Here is a 15,018-nt window from a genome sequence, read left to right as displayed (position 1 = left end):
ATAGTAGTAGGTATAGGAATGAAAAGGCTGCTTATACTATTCTGATTTTAATACCAAAGATCAATCATCAAAGCTTTTATTTTAGGAGCTATTGATTCTAAAAAGAGAAGGGAATAAAATTACTCCAGGGAAAGGATTTTTAACCTGTTCCTTTTTGCTGATATTTATTTTTATAATTATATACAGTATACAGTCATGGTATTTTTAGCTCCAAACCCTCTAGTACAGGGATCGGCAAACTTAAACACTCAAAGAGCCATTTGGACCCGTTTCCCACAGAAAAGAAAACACCGGGAGCCACTAAGGTCCTACCCGGAAGCTCCCTGTTCAATTCTGGACCTGACCGGAAGTTCAGTTCACCCACCATAGAGTCTCCTCCTAGCGCGGCGTACTTTTTCCTCTGCCTGTCATAACCGAAAACCCTATGAATTGTGGAGACAACTGGAAAACCCTCCTCTTGTCATAGAGTCTTCTCCTGGCGCACTGTGCTTCCCCCCCCCTCCGCCAGAAACTCCTCTCAAAATTGTAGCGGACAGAGCCGCAGCAGATGGAGGAAAGAGCCACATGCGGCTCCAGAGTTTGCTGACCCCTGCTCTAGTACCTATGTCAGGCTTATTAAGGTGTGAATTTTTCACTTTCCTATAAAAAGGCAGCACCAAGTTCAAGAAAACTTATTTATGCCATCAAAAATGTACGCAAATTACTAAGGTGCTTGTGAGAACCTGCTTTTTTTTTTTTAATTAGTTCTTGCTATTTTATTTCCTTCTGTTTCCTTCTGCTTAAACACATTTTTATTATGTTTCAGGAAAGGCTGATCTTTTTCCTCTAAGTCTAAAGCAACTAACCAGGACCTGGAAAAAGATGGGAAGTGATAGAAGATATTTTTTTTCAACCCCCTTTCCCCATACTTTAAAGGAGAAGAGAAGATAGACCCTCACAAGACTGAAATGCAATGCGGCTCCTACACATAGTCCTCGACTTACAACAGATCATTCAGTGACCATTCAAATTTACAACAGCATTGAAAAAAGTGACTTAAGACCATTTTTCACACTTGCGACCTTTGAAGCATCCCCATTTTGATCACGGGATCAAAATTCTGACGCTTGGCAACTGACTCGCACTTAGGACGGTTGCAGTGTCCCCTTTTGTGACCTTCTGATAATCAAAGTCAATGGGGAAGCCGGATTCACTTAACAACCATGTTGCTAACTTATGAACTGCAATGATGCACTTAACAATTATGGCAAGAAGGGTCGTAAAATGGGGCAAAATTCAATGAGCATGTGTCTCACTTAGCAACAAAAATTTTGGGCACGGTTCTGGCCGTAAGTTGAGGACTGCCTGTAGTATGCTTTCAGGGTTAGAGCAAACAGATAAAAATGCTTATTTGTTTAAAATGTTTATCTGTTTATCTAAAGGTGTTTAAACTGGTGGATAAAAATATATCAGCCTGAAGTTTTGTGCTGAATTAAAATCATTTTCTACTTAGCTGACTACTTTGTTGTATAATTCAATTTCAGTATTTCAGGTCCCACTGAGCTCCGTGATGTCTATGGAGATGCTCAGCCATCCAGATCATGGTTGTCCCCAAGGATATTATTCAAAAGACAACTGGACTTTCTTCGCTTTGCCTTGTAGCTTCTCATCCAAGAAGCTTCCTCAGTTCTTTTCCAGCATTCAGTCAGAACTGAAGAAGCTTCTTGGATGAGAAGCAAAATGTTTTCAAGGAAAAACAGAAAAAGCCCAGCTACCTTTTGAAAAAAGCACCTTTGGGACTGGCTTCTAATTTCCTGGCCAGGGAATTCTGGGAGCTGAAAGCCACACATCTTACAGTTGCCAAGGTTGATGCAATCAAACATCCTCTTTAACCAATGGTTTCCATATCTTTTGGATTTGAATACTCATAATCCTTAAAGTTATGACTGGGGATTATGAACTTGAAACATAAAATGTTTATAGGACAACAGGATGGGAAGACTTTGTTAAAACTTTGGAAAATTTTAATTGAGGGAAAAAAACCGTAACATAGGCCTAGACTGGAAGCAGTGGACACTCTAAGTAGAATTTTCTCTAAGTAGAAACACTTATTTGTGTAATTTATAGAATAACAGAGTTGGAAGGGACCTTGGAGGTCTTCTAGTCCAACCCCCTGCCTAGGCAGAAAACCCTACACCACTTCAGAAAAATGGTCATCCACCATCTTCTTAAAAACTTCCAGTGTTGGAGCATTTACCACTTCTGAAGGCAAGTTATTCCACTGATTATTTGTTCTAACGGTCAGGAAATTTCTCCTTTGTAATCTTTTCCCTTTTTTTATTAATGTAATAATAGAACCTGGAATTCAAAATTAGAAATTACTGGGTGGAGCATTCTGGACTAAGAGATTCAAAAAATAAAATGAAATCCATATCATCCGTACTTAAGTCAGGGAGTTCCTTTTTATGTCCTGTTATGATAGCCTTCATTTAAATGGCCTTTAAAAGGAATTAGACCAGTGATGGAGAATCACGCCCTGGCTGGTGTGCATGCCTATTTTCTGGCTGTTTTGGGGGCCATTTTGAGGCTGTTTCCCAGCCATTTTTGGACAAAAAACTGCCTGAAAAACTGCTTTAAAATGCCCTGAAAAACAGCCTAAAAACAGCCAGGAAAACGGCCTGAGAAATGGCCCCCAAAACGTCCTGGAAAACGTATGTGTATGCTGGGAACCAGAAGAGCAGTTGTCGACTGCACATCTGCGCACAGAGAGGGGTCTGCGTGTCCCCTCTGGCACGCGTGAAATAGGTTTGCCAACACGGAATTAGACAAATGGATAGATGTCATTAGTTATATGGAACCTCCAGTTTTAGAGGTAATCTATCTCTGTACAGCACTTGTTAGAGGAGGTCAGTATTCTGGGAGACAGAATACTCCAAATACAGGTAGTCCTCAACTTATATCAGTTCATTTAGTGACTGTTCAAAGTTACAATGTAACAGCAGTGAAAAAAGTGCCCTGTGGCTGTTTTTCAGATTCTTGGCCACTGGTTCATCTTTATGACCATTGCTGGGTCCCAAGGTCATGTGATCACTTTTTGCGCCCTTCTGACAAGCAAAGCCAGTGGGGAAGCCAGGTTCACTTAGCAACTGTGGGAAGAAAGATTGTAAAATGGGGCAAAATTTACTTAACAAATGTCTCACTTAACAAAAGAAATGTTGGGCTCAATTGTAGTCATAAGTCGCGGACTGTCTGTAGGCTTGTTCAGATTTTGTCCAGTTTGAGTTCAGGTCATGTTCTCAGTTGTGCAAGGCAGGAGCTGTCCAGCAGAGGGCAGTGCATGCTTATACTTTATTCTGTGACTTTATTTTATGTTCATTTTTCATTTCCCTTCATCTGATTGCAGCCAGAAATCTTTAAGGGACAGGTAACCTGCCTTTGGCTCTCCCACAAAGCTCAGCAGGGATGGGTTCAGAATGGGAGACCACCAGGAAGAATCCTAGGGCTGAAGGCCAGACTGAGAAGTCAACCATACATCCCAGACAATAGGAATACAAGGTGTAAGATTGCCAAGAAAAAAAATACAATTCCAGTTCAGCTATAGAGAAGACATCGCCTTCTAACCCTCTCCCTGCTAAAATTCAGCAAGAAAAGGGTGCAGCTTTGTTAACTTTCTTTATACGTGTCAAAATCACCTTCAAATTATGGGCATATAACATTTAACACTGAGCAAGTAAAATAAGTATAAAATACTCAAGTATAAGCCGAGTTTTTCAGCCCACTTTTTGGGCTGAAAAAAGCCGCCTCGGCTTATACTCGAGTCAGTGAAAAATTTGCCCGAAATGGAGGAGAAAAAGGGGCGGGGCCATGCCGCTGGGTGACGCTCGTGAATGGCCCGGCGCCCCTGTGAGTTTCCCCTCCCTCTGTGTCAGTTTGCCGCGCAGCGCGCACCACACCATCCCCCCTCCTCACGTTCTAATGTAATGCAGGGCTGTCTTACGATTCCCCTTCCTCCCCCTCCTGCCGCTCTGCAACGATGTCCCACCTCCTCCTTGTTATGGCAAGCAGCCACATAACGATGTCCCAGAGCTAGTTTACTGTTTTTCTTTGAAATAAATATTCAAAAACATTATTGGTATCTATTTTTATTTTTGAAATTTACCAGTAGCTGCTGCATTTCCCACCCTAGGCTTATACTCGAGTCAATAACTTTTCCAGTATTTTGTGGTAAAATTAGGTGCCTCGGCTTATATTCGGGCCGGCCTATACTCGAGTATATACGGTAGGTCATAGAAATAGAGCATAAGAGTAGGGGTGAAATCAACGTACCTTCGCTACCGGTTCTCAAATGTGAGCGCAGGCGGACCTTCCGCGCATACGCAGAGCGTCAAAAACGGGACGTGATGACGCCCACCGCCACTGCTACTGGTTTGCCCGAACCGAACACAACCAGCTGAATTGCACCACTATATAAAGGGTGTATAAAATAAATAAGATTAAAGCTAAATATTTTCCCAGCATTGGGTCACATCGACAGCATTTTCTCTCGCCAGCATGAGGCCTTCCTTCGTACGTGTTGTTTGCACCACCAGGACATGTGAGATGGATTGTTCTCTGCCTTCAAAGAGTATCTTCCGTAAGGAAACTCCATTTTCTTAGATTGTCCTTTGATCTTCCCACCGCAGCCCGCAGTCTATTTAGTTTTATTAACTTGAGAAGAGTTCATGTAAAGTTCCGGTCTACCCAGAAATTAAGCCATGCTTTCTAATTGCTCCCGAAAAGAGCAATTGGGATTTCTAAATTGGTACCTGTCATAAGGCACCAGTCAGCGGGCACATCCACATGAAGCCCCTGCCAGCTCCCATCCCATTCTGCACTGTTTCAAGGGTCACTGAGGAAGAAACAGAACGTTCTGATCAAAACGGAAAAGGGGGGAAAAAATGGATGGATGGAAAGGTAAACTTCAGAGACGAGCAATAAGGCAACACCATTTTGGAAAACAACACATTCCCACCAGCTCTGGTTTAGAAGCCTAATTACAATTTGCCTTTTGAATCTTTTCATAGCCACACAAGAGGCTAAGATTCCATTAAGGAAGTTTTTTATGAAGTAAAGGTAAAGGTTTCCCTCGCACATATGTGCTAATCGTTCCCTACTTTAGGGGGCGGTGCTCATCTCCATTTCAAAGCCAAAAAGCCGGCTGCGCTGTCCCAAGATGTCTCCGTGGACATGTGGCCAGCATGATTAAACACCGAAGTTGCACGGAAAGCTGTTACCTTCCCACCAAAGGTGGTTCCTATTTTTCTACTTGCATTTTTTAGTACTTATGAACTGCTAGGTTGGCAGAAGCTGGGACAAGTAATGGGAGCTCACTCTGTTACGCAGCACTAGGGATTCAAACCGCCAAACTGCTGACCTTTCTGATCGACAAGCTCAGCGTCTTAGCCACTGAGCCACCACATTCTTAATTTTTCTGAAGTTATGACGTGAAAATAAGGAGAGTTAAAATTATTTACTGCTGTCCTGACTTACTTACTTACTTACTTACTTACTTACTTACTTACTTACTTACTTTCGTTCGTTCTTTCTTTCTTTCTTTCTTTCTTTCTTTCTTTCTTTCTCTTAAAACCAAACTGAGCAGTTTTTGGTGGATTTGTGTTCGAAGAAATGAAGAGATTAGCCACCTTGCTTGCAATCACAAAGGACATTAACTTCACAAGCCTCACTTTCTAATCACTTTTTGAAATTGCCTATTAACCATCTTGAACTATTAGAGATCTTCAAAACAAGCAGCTTGAAAAGTCTTATTAAGTCTATCTTGAATTCTGAACAGAAGAAAAAGATATATGCTTAAAAACAAGGAATTTGAAATAAACAACAAAAAGCTAAACAAGAGTTGGAGCTAAGAGGTTTATAAACAGATTAAAGATCCAGATACATTTAGAATATTAACTTTGCTATAAGATTTTGGAATTAACTATAAAAAGTAATGTGTCCTGTCTTTTCTCTCTCTCTCTCTTCTGCATTTTTGTTCCTTTTTTCATTCCGTTTAAATTTAGTTTGTATTAGTTTTTACTACTGCAATTAAATTTTTAATAAAAAAAATATATTTAAAAAGATTGGAAAACAATGATTTAGCAGTTTGTTCTACCATATATGCTTGTGAATAAACCCATTAATAATCTGCCCCTTGATTTTTTAACCAAGATAGCATGAAAATGTGCCACTCACAAAAAAGATGTCTTAAAAGTTGACATATCTGTGAATGGGACTATGTGTAAGTGTATACGAGAAATATGGGTAGTATAAAAAAGTATAAGATAAACCCATTTGCAGATACCTCAAACCGGTGGTGGGGTTCAACATTTTTTAGAACCTCTTCTGTAGGTGTGGCCTGCTATGTGGGAGTGGCTTGCCAGCCATATGATGGGTGGGAGTGGCTTGCTGGCCATGTGACTGGCTGGGAGTGGTTTGGCAGTCATGTGACTAGGTGGGCATGGCCAACTTGTAAAATGTGGTGAAACTCACTTAACGCTCTTGCTTAGCAACCAAAATGTTGGCTCAGAAACTCTGGCATTTGAAGCACGCAGGTTTTAAAGCTGTCAAGTTACAAGACCCTTGCACCCCTAACGTTTTAGGGGAAAAAAACCCAGGGGTGTTCAAACTTGGCAGCTTTAAGACTTGTGGACTCCAACTCCCAGAATTCCTCCTCTCGCTCTTCATCTTGATGATGTGTGGACGGGTGAGGGGAGGGAGCTGGAACCGGTTCTAAACGGCACTGTAGATTTGTGGAACCTCTTCTATAGAAGAACCTGGCAGGAACGCACCCCTGCCTCAAACCCATTTTTTTGTGTGCACATGGCGATCTGTGTGGTTTAGTGCTTAAAATGTTCAGCTTGTCTGCAAGTATATACAGTAATACAATTTAGAGGCCACCCAACTGTAACTGGAAATGGCTGGCTGGCAGCTAAGAAAAAGTAAACGCAAAGAGAGAGACAGATCACAAGCAACCAAAAGACAAATTCTACACAACAACAATAAAAACATCCTAAGGCAATGATGGCTAACCTTTTTGTCGCCGCATGGCGAAAGTGCCTGCACACATAATGCAATGCACGTGTGACATCACACACCCCACATGTGACACTGCCCCACACCCTGCACATGCGCACATGACCCCCCCCCACACTCCCCCTGCTCTCTGCGCATGCACGCACACCCCCAGGCCTCCTGCACACGCGTGCATGTCTCCTGCATGTCCCCCTCACGCATGTGTGGCAGAGACCCAAAAACCTTGGAAAGATGGTTTAATGGTGGACAGAATCACATGGCTTGTGGTCCTGGGGGAAAAAATGATTGCATGCTTCCAGGTGAAGGAGAAGAAGAAGAAGAAGAGAGAGGAGAGGCTTGCTAGGTTTTTAATACTCTGTTTGGCCCCACCTCTTTGTTTCTTGTTCCTGTGTAAGAAATGTATTCTGATTGGGTGTCAGACTCCCATGGGGCCATGCAGGGGCAACTCTGTGTTTTGAGTCCCAAGTTTGGTTGAGTTCTCAGATGCCCTGTGGTGAGTTGGGTAAAGGGCTAATGCCTTGATTCCATCAGCCATTCCATGCTGAAGTGGAGGGGTCTTTGTTATGTAAATAGATTGGCTCGGGCTTCTTAATGGCCCATTGACAAATGGGGGGGTGGGCAGGAAGCTGCAGGAATTTACTTTGTGTTTAAAACGTGTTTCTCCATTTTCACATCCAGGAAAATGTAATATTCTGCCTTTTCGATATTTCCTAGGATATTTCATTTTTCTAGGAGAGGACTGGGTTTTAACTTCCTACAGGTCACCATCACGTCCTATAGGGGTTAAACCATCCCTTTTCTCCCAGTTATGGGAGAACAGCGAAATTTTCAATGACTTTCTGAATGTCAACAAAGTCAGCTGTATGGATCGCTGGGGAGACGTGTTCCAAAAAAAACAGCACCAGGACAGAGAAGGCAACCTTCCTGTTTCCAGGGACGTGCAGTCAGGAGAGGCGGGGCCTCACCAGTGTCATGAGGAAACGAAAAGAATTTTAAAAATAATTAAAAAGGCTAAGGTAGTTGCTGCCAGACTCCAGAGTCACAGTGACTTTGAGTCTGCTTAGTGCTAACTGTAGGGGGAGGCGAGAGAACTATGGGCCTCCTTTGCATAAGGAATTTTTCGCCTTGCTCAGAGTTAAGGAAGGGTTAAAAGGCGAAAAATTCCTTATGCAAAGGAGGCACGTGATTCTCCCGCCTCCTGATCCGGGAGCAGGAAATCATGCCTTGCCTAAGTAAATTGTTTTTTTATTTAATTTTTTACATTTTCATCATGGCGGGCGGACAAGAGGAGACTTGAAATCCACAGCTGGAAAAGGTATGTGGATCGGACGGAGGGAGGAGGGGATTCAAAATTATTGTAATTTAATTTGTAATTTTTTATTGTGGGGAATTTGTGTGTGTGTGTGTGCGTGTGCGTGTTTTCTTTCTTCACAGTGGTGGGGTTGGAGGAGGCGTGGGGCGAGGCGGCGGAACGCGGCAGCGGCAGGGACGTTCTCGCCACTGTGTCCAACAGGCCAGGCATCTCGCTTTTATGTCTGCCATAAACACGAGATGCCTGGCCTGTTGGACACAGTGGTGGCGGGCTGGCACTTCCTTTCTTTTGCCAGGCCCCTCGCACCCGCATCCAATCCGCTGGAGCTCGCCGCACCGGGGGAGAAATGGGCTGGGTGGGCTGGCTGGCTGGGGAGGGGAGAATCATGGCTGCTCAGGCCCCGGCGGCAAGGCTTTAAAGTCCCGGTGCTGCATCCGCCATAGAGTGGGACTGGGACCCGCTCTATGGCAGATGCGGTGCCGGGATTTTAAAGCCCTGCCGCCGGGGCCCTGCTGCCACTTTAAAGGACCTCCCTGAACTTGCCTAAGAGGCATGGCTACCAGCAAAGCACGGGGGCAATCCAGGGCGTCCTCCCCCACTGGTTCCCCACCTCCCTTCCCGGAGTTTTCCAAGGTGTGGTTTCAAAAGCAGCTTCCCATCGCTTGTGCTCGGCTCCTCCTGAGCTCTGGGAAGGAGGAGAAGAGCCTTTGGGAAGTGAGGAGGAGGAGGGAGGAGGAGGCGTGCGGGTGGGGCTGTGCCAGCTGGGCAACCGACTCTAAGAAAGCGTCTCACAGCTTTTGAAGAGAGGAGGGGCAAAGGAAAGGGAGAATGCGGAGTCGCATTTCAGGGACGCCAAAGTGGCGGGAAACCAGCACCACCACCAGAATCTAAAGCTTTTGGCGGCTCCAGACAGGTGAGGCAGGGAGCGGAGACCCAGGCGGTTTCCTTCGCTGATTCCTGCGTTCACTGGACTTCGCGCTCTTCTCTGCGCCTCCCAGCGAGCAAGCGAGGGCGGGATCAGGCTGCCTGATCCCCCATTGCTCGCTCACTCGCTGTTTCGCCTGCCCAGACCGTTTCAGACTGCTCTGGCTACCTCTGTCCATCTGCGCCTGGCAGCTGCAGCGACATCATCAAGATGAAGAGCAAGAGGGAAGAGCCTGGCCGGGAGAGGGCCCTGGTGGCAGGGATTTAAAGTCCTGGTGCTGCGTCCGCCATAGAGCGGGACCGGGACCCGCTCTATGGTGGACACGGCGCCAGGACTTTAAAGCCCTGCTGCTGGGGCCCTGCCGCCACTTTAAAGCCTTTAAAGTGGCAGCAGGGCCTGGCAGCAGGGCTTTAAAGTCCCGGCGCCGCGTCCGCCATAGAGTGGGACTGGAACCCGCTCTATGGCGGACGTGGTGGTGGGGCTTTGGCGGGGCTTTTGTGCTTGCCTCACTGGCCATGAAGCTCACCGCACGTCACTGCCTGTTTCATTCAAGGAATTGTAGGAAGTTAGCACCCAGCCCTCTCCCAGAAAAATGAAATACCCTAGGAAATATTGAAATGGCAGAATATTATATTTCTCTGAATGTGAAAAGGAAGAATCATGTTTTAAAGACAGAATAGCTCCCTGCAGCTTCCTGCCCCCACCCACTTCGTCAATGGGCCATTAAGAAGGCCAATCCAGTCCCTTTACATAATAAAGAGTTCTCCCCTTCAGCTCCAGGGGGATGGGATTAAGGCATGATAATATTGGCCCTTTTCCCAACTCCCCACATGGCATCTGAGAACTCAACCAAACCTGGATTCAAAACGCAGCCTAGAGAGTTGCCCCTGCATGGCCCCATGGGAGTCTGACAACCAATCAGAATACAAGATCAAAGGCCAGAGAGGGCATAAAACCAGGGACTTTCAGCATCTCAGTCCTTCCTTCTCTTCTTCTCCACCAACATTGAAGCATGTGATCCACCTTTTCTGTTCAGGGCTCGAGCCATGTGGTCCTGTCCACCATTAAAACCATCTTTCCAAGCAGCCTCCAGTGTCTTTTTCCCCACTTGGAGCCGAACCCAGAAGGACATTTCTTTCAACAGAATAAAGCATCCACAAAAGGCAGCTGCCGGGCTTGTTTTAAAAACCTCCCAGAGATGGAGGACTCGCAGTCTCCATAGGTGGGCTATTTCTACTGTCATCTAGATCAGAGGCCCCCAACCTTTTGGGCACCGGGTTCTACATAGAAGGGTTTTTCGTGGACAGGAGGGGACATGGTTATGTGTGCTGCCTGGGACTTCGCTTGTTTGTGTGGACTGGTTTCTGGCACGACATGGCCTAGTGCCGTTCCATGAACCAGGCTGGGTGGGGGAGACCCCTAGCCAAGATCTCCCTCTCAGGGAGCACCACTTCTTTATATTTAAATGAAGATTTAAGATGGGCATACTTCAACTCCCAGAATTTCCCATGGGTGGAGAATTCTGGGAGTTGAAGTCCACCCATCTTAAAGTTGCTGAAGTTGAGAAACACAGATCTAAACTATCTGATCTAAAAAGAAATAAACTCTCCGGAGCCTACAATACTAATTAGATAGCTTATTTAGCTACATTTAAGACAGGATGCTTTTCCGGCTTTGATGCCGCTCGTTTATTGGGGAGAGAAAGAGGGGAATGATCTCAAGGAAATAGCAGCAAATTGTAGATTAGAGTTATAAAAAGGTAATAGATAGTAAAATACATGGAATTGCAAGGAACTTATTAAAGGAGCAGGACGTGAAATGTGAGAACAATAGGGCAATTTCCACAGGATAGAGATAAATAGGACTATACAGAAAATAAGCTAACTGGAGATTCTATTTAGTGATAGCTGGGAAGCAGCAATGGTGGGAACAGACAGGCAGTAAAAGATCTAAGACCTAATGATTTATGACAGTATATTTCTTTAAGGGGACATGCTTTGTGAGAATTGGATAAAAGGAACTTGCCCTGAAACAGACAACTTGCTTGATTTGAAATCTATTCCCAAGCATCGTTATTCTGTAGAGAATAAAGCTTTGCAACAATTTCTAAGGTTGTTGCAAATTCATTTGGGCGGAAGACAACAGACAACAGGCTATCCCAGCATCCCTGGGATAATACTACACACACAGAGACACACACACATACCGGGGGGGGGGGGGGGGGGGAGGGGGAGGGGGAGGGAGAGCAGCTTGTTGACTAAATACTGATAAACTTTTCCTGGGCCAGGTTTAATTCTCTGTTGCGCCTCACGTTTCATACAAAGTTGTAAATGTATTGCTACGCAGGTAGTCCTCAGCTTACAACCATTTGTTCAGTGACACTTCAAAGTTACGACAGCACTGAACCGAAAATTGAATTATGACCGATCCTCGCACTTACAACTGTCACAGCATCTCCGTGGTCATATGAGCAAAATTAAGGTGCTTGGCAACTGACATGTATTTATGACGTTTGCAACATCCGAGGGTCCTGTGGTGACAAATTTGCAACCTTGGCTGCTGACAAGCCAGAAAATCATTAGGGGAAACTGGATTCACTTAACAACTGCAGTGATTTGCTTAACAACTGTGGCAAAAAGATCATAGAATTGGAGGTGAGTCACTTAACAACCCCCATGCTTAGCAATGGAAATTCTGGTCCCAGTTATGGAGCAGCTGGAGCAGTGTGTAGCAGCTGCCAAAAAAGCCAACACAGTTCTAGGCTGCATAAACACAGGGATAGAATCAAGATCACTTAATTAATACCACTTTATAATGCCTTGGTAAGGCCACACTTGGAATACTGCATTCAGTTTTGGTCGCCACGATGTAGAAAAGATATGGAGACTCTGGAAAGAGTGCAGAGAAAAGCAACAAAGATGATTAGGGGACTGGAGACTAAAACATATGAAGAACGGTTGCAGGAACTGGGTATGTCTAGTTTAATGAAAAGAAGGACTAGGGGAGACATGATAGCAGTCTTCCAATATCTCAGGGGATGCCACAAAGAAGAGGGAGTCAAACTATTCTCCAAGGAACCTGAGGGTAGAACAAGAAGCAATGGGTGGAAACTAATCAAGGAGAGAAGCAACTTAGAACTGAGGAGAAATTTCCTGACAGTTAGAACAATTAATCAGTGGAACAACTTGCCTCCAGAAGTTGTGAACGCTCCAACACTGTAAGTTTGTAAGAAGATATTGGATAACCATTTGTCTGAAATAGTGTGGGGTTTCCTGCCTAAGCAGGGGGTTGGACTAAAAGACCTCCAAGGTCCCTTCCAACTCTGTTATTCTGTTCTGATTGTGTTCATAACTTGAAGGCTACCTGTATCTGCAGACAGCTGTGAGAGGCGTCCTAGTTCAAGGTGTAACATCACAAGCAGCCACCCATTAAAAAAAGAGACTAAATAAAACCAAGACCTTGTTTAAGGACTGATTTCTGACCCTAATTATCTATACTTGGGTCCAGTCCAATGGATTTTCGTCAAGGCTGGAGGGATTAGAGGTTGTTTATATAAAATAAGGAGACTCCAGAGACTTAGCATCTTATTCTTAGCGTCTTAAATAGGTTTTCAAAAAACCTCCCCTCCCCAGAAATCACACCACCCAAAATTTCCATGTGATCCCAGAATATGGCGATGCTTTCCAGAGAGCGGTTGTGGGTCCATCAAAATGTTGCTTGGGTGGCCAGAAGTGGTTGATCAGCAGTTCGCTTAGCGACCATTCAAAGTTACAATGGCACTGAAAAAGTGACTTATGACCATGTTTCACACCTATGACCATTGCAGCATCCCCATGGTCACCTGATTTACGTTCCGATGCTTGACAGCTGACTCACAATTATGACAGCTGCAGCATCATCAGATCATATGATTGATTCCCTTTTGCAACCTACTGACAAGTCAATGGATCTATTGGAAGAAAATGCCCTTCTGGGTTCAGTTCCAAATGGGGGGGAAAAAGACGCTGGAAACATGGAGGCTGCTTGGAAAGATGGTTTAATGGTGCACAGGATCGTGACCCGTCAAAACCGCGGTAGACAAAAGCGCGCTCGACGAAAGCGCGTACCTGACGTCATCAGCAGCGCGACGAAAAAAATTAAAAATAAATTAAATTGAAATTAAAATAAAATTAAAGCAAGCCGATTCACATAAAGGTAAGGGTTAGGTTTAGGGTTAGGGTTAGGGTTAGGTTAAGGGTTAGGGTTAGGTTTAGGGTTACGTTAAGCGTTAGGGTTAGGTTTAGCGTTAGGTTAAGGGTTAGCGTTAGGTTTAGCGTTAGGTTAAGGGTTAGGTTTAGGGTTAGGTTTAGGGTTAGGTTTAGGGTTAGGTTTAGGGTTAGGTTTAGGGTTAGGTTTGGGGGGGTTAGGGTAAGGTTTTCGCTTTAATTTTAAATTTACTGCTCACAGCGCGATGTTTTCGTCGCGCTGTGATGACGTCACGTACGCGCTTTCGTCGAGCGCGCTTTTGTCTACCGAGGTTTTGTGGTGGAACCGCACAGGATCACATGGCTTGAGGTCCTGAACAGAAAAGGGGGATCACATGGTTCCAGATGTTGGGTGAAGAAGAAAAAGAGAGCGAGATGCTGAAAGTTCCTGGCTTTATGCCCTCTCTGGCCTTTGATCTTGATCTTGTATTCTGATTGGTTGTCAGACTCCCATGGGGCCATGCAGGGGCAACTCTGTAGGTTGTGCTTTGAGTCTAAATTTGGTTGAGCATCGCTTCTTCCCAGGTGCCCTGTGGGGAGATGGGTAAAGGGCTAATACCAGCATGCCTTAATCCCATCACCTTTATTTTCTTTAGACCCTCGAAATAAGCGCTTGGCCTTATTTTCGGGGAGGTCTTATTATTTATTTATTTTTTAATAAAATTTTTATTTTCAAACAAACATAAACAGACAAAACAACTTCAACTTCAACTGTGTTGATTGGTTATAAAATTTTTCTCCGTCCGTTCCATAGTCATCACTTGAGCTTTATCAAAAATCACTTATTGTCAATCAAATATCTTTGTATACATTATTATTGTACTTCATTTGTTTAATTATGACTAGAGTAATTTCGGCAGAAGCACCAGTGATATCAAAAGTCAAGCAGATGAAAGGAACAGATGGAGGGTTTTGAATTCTTTTAAGGTATCCAATGAACAACAAGTTGTCAAGAAAAGTCCACATACTGATTATGTGGATGACTAAGCGAATACTTTTGGCAATATAGTGTAAGACTTATCAAGAAAACACTTAGAATACAGATTCTACAAATGGCAAGAGATATTGGGCTGCACTATTTCTGGAAGGATACAAGATGATGAAATGAAATGTCACAATAAAATGTAGTTAAATGTGGTTAAACTTTTAGTATTATGTATAAGATAAAGTACTAATAGCTATAATCAAATAAATGATCAATAATGATAATAAAGCATTTATATATACTAGATTGATCATGTGAAATTTTATATAAACTGTAAGTGAGGATGATGGAGATGATGTTGAAAAGCCTTTTTATAAAAGATAAACAATTCTATATAGAATAGAAAATAAAGATGTAATATCCTTGGATGATTTCAGGATGATGTCATGAAATGCCATAATATAAATTTACTTCAAATTTAATATGCCTCATATAAAAAGGATGCAATAATAGCTATGCTTAAAGTTTAACAATTATAATAATTTGTATAAATGTATATTAGATT

The sequence above is a fragment of the Thamnophis sirtalis genome, unplaced genomic scaffold, assembly GCF_051295495.1.
Source record: "Thamnophis sirtalis isolate CommonGarterSnake01/CBP01778 unplaced genomic scaffold, rThaSir2_p1.2 scaffold_1, whole genome shotgun sequence".
Taxonomy (NCBI): domain Eukaryota; kingdom Metazoa; phylum Chordata; class Lepidosauria; order Squamata; family Natricidae; genus Thamnophis; species Thamnophis sirtalis.
Note: the sequence above shows the minus strand (reverse complement) of the source record.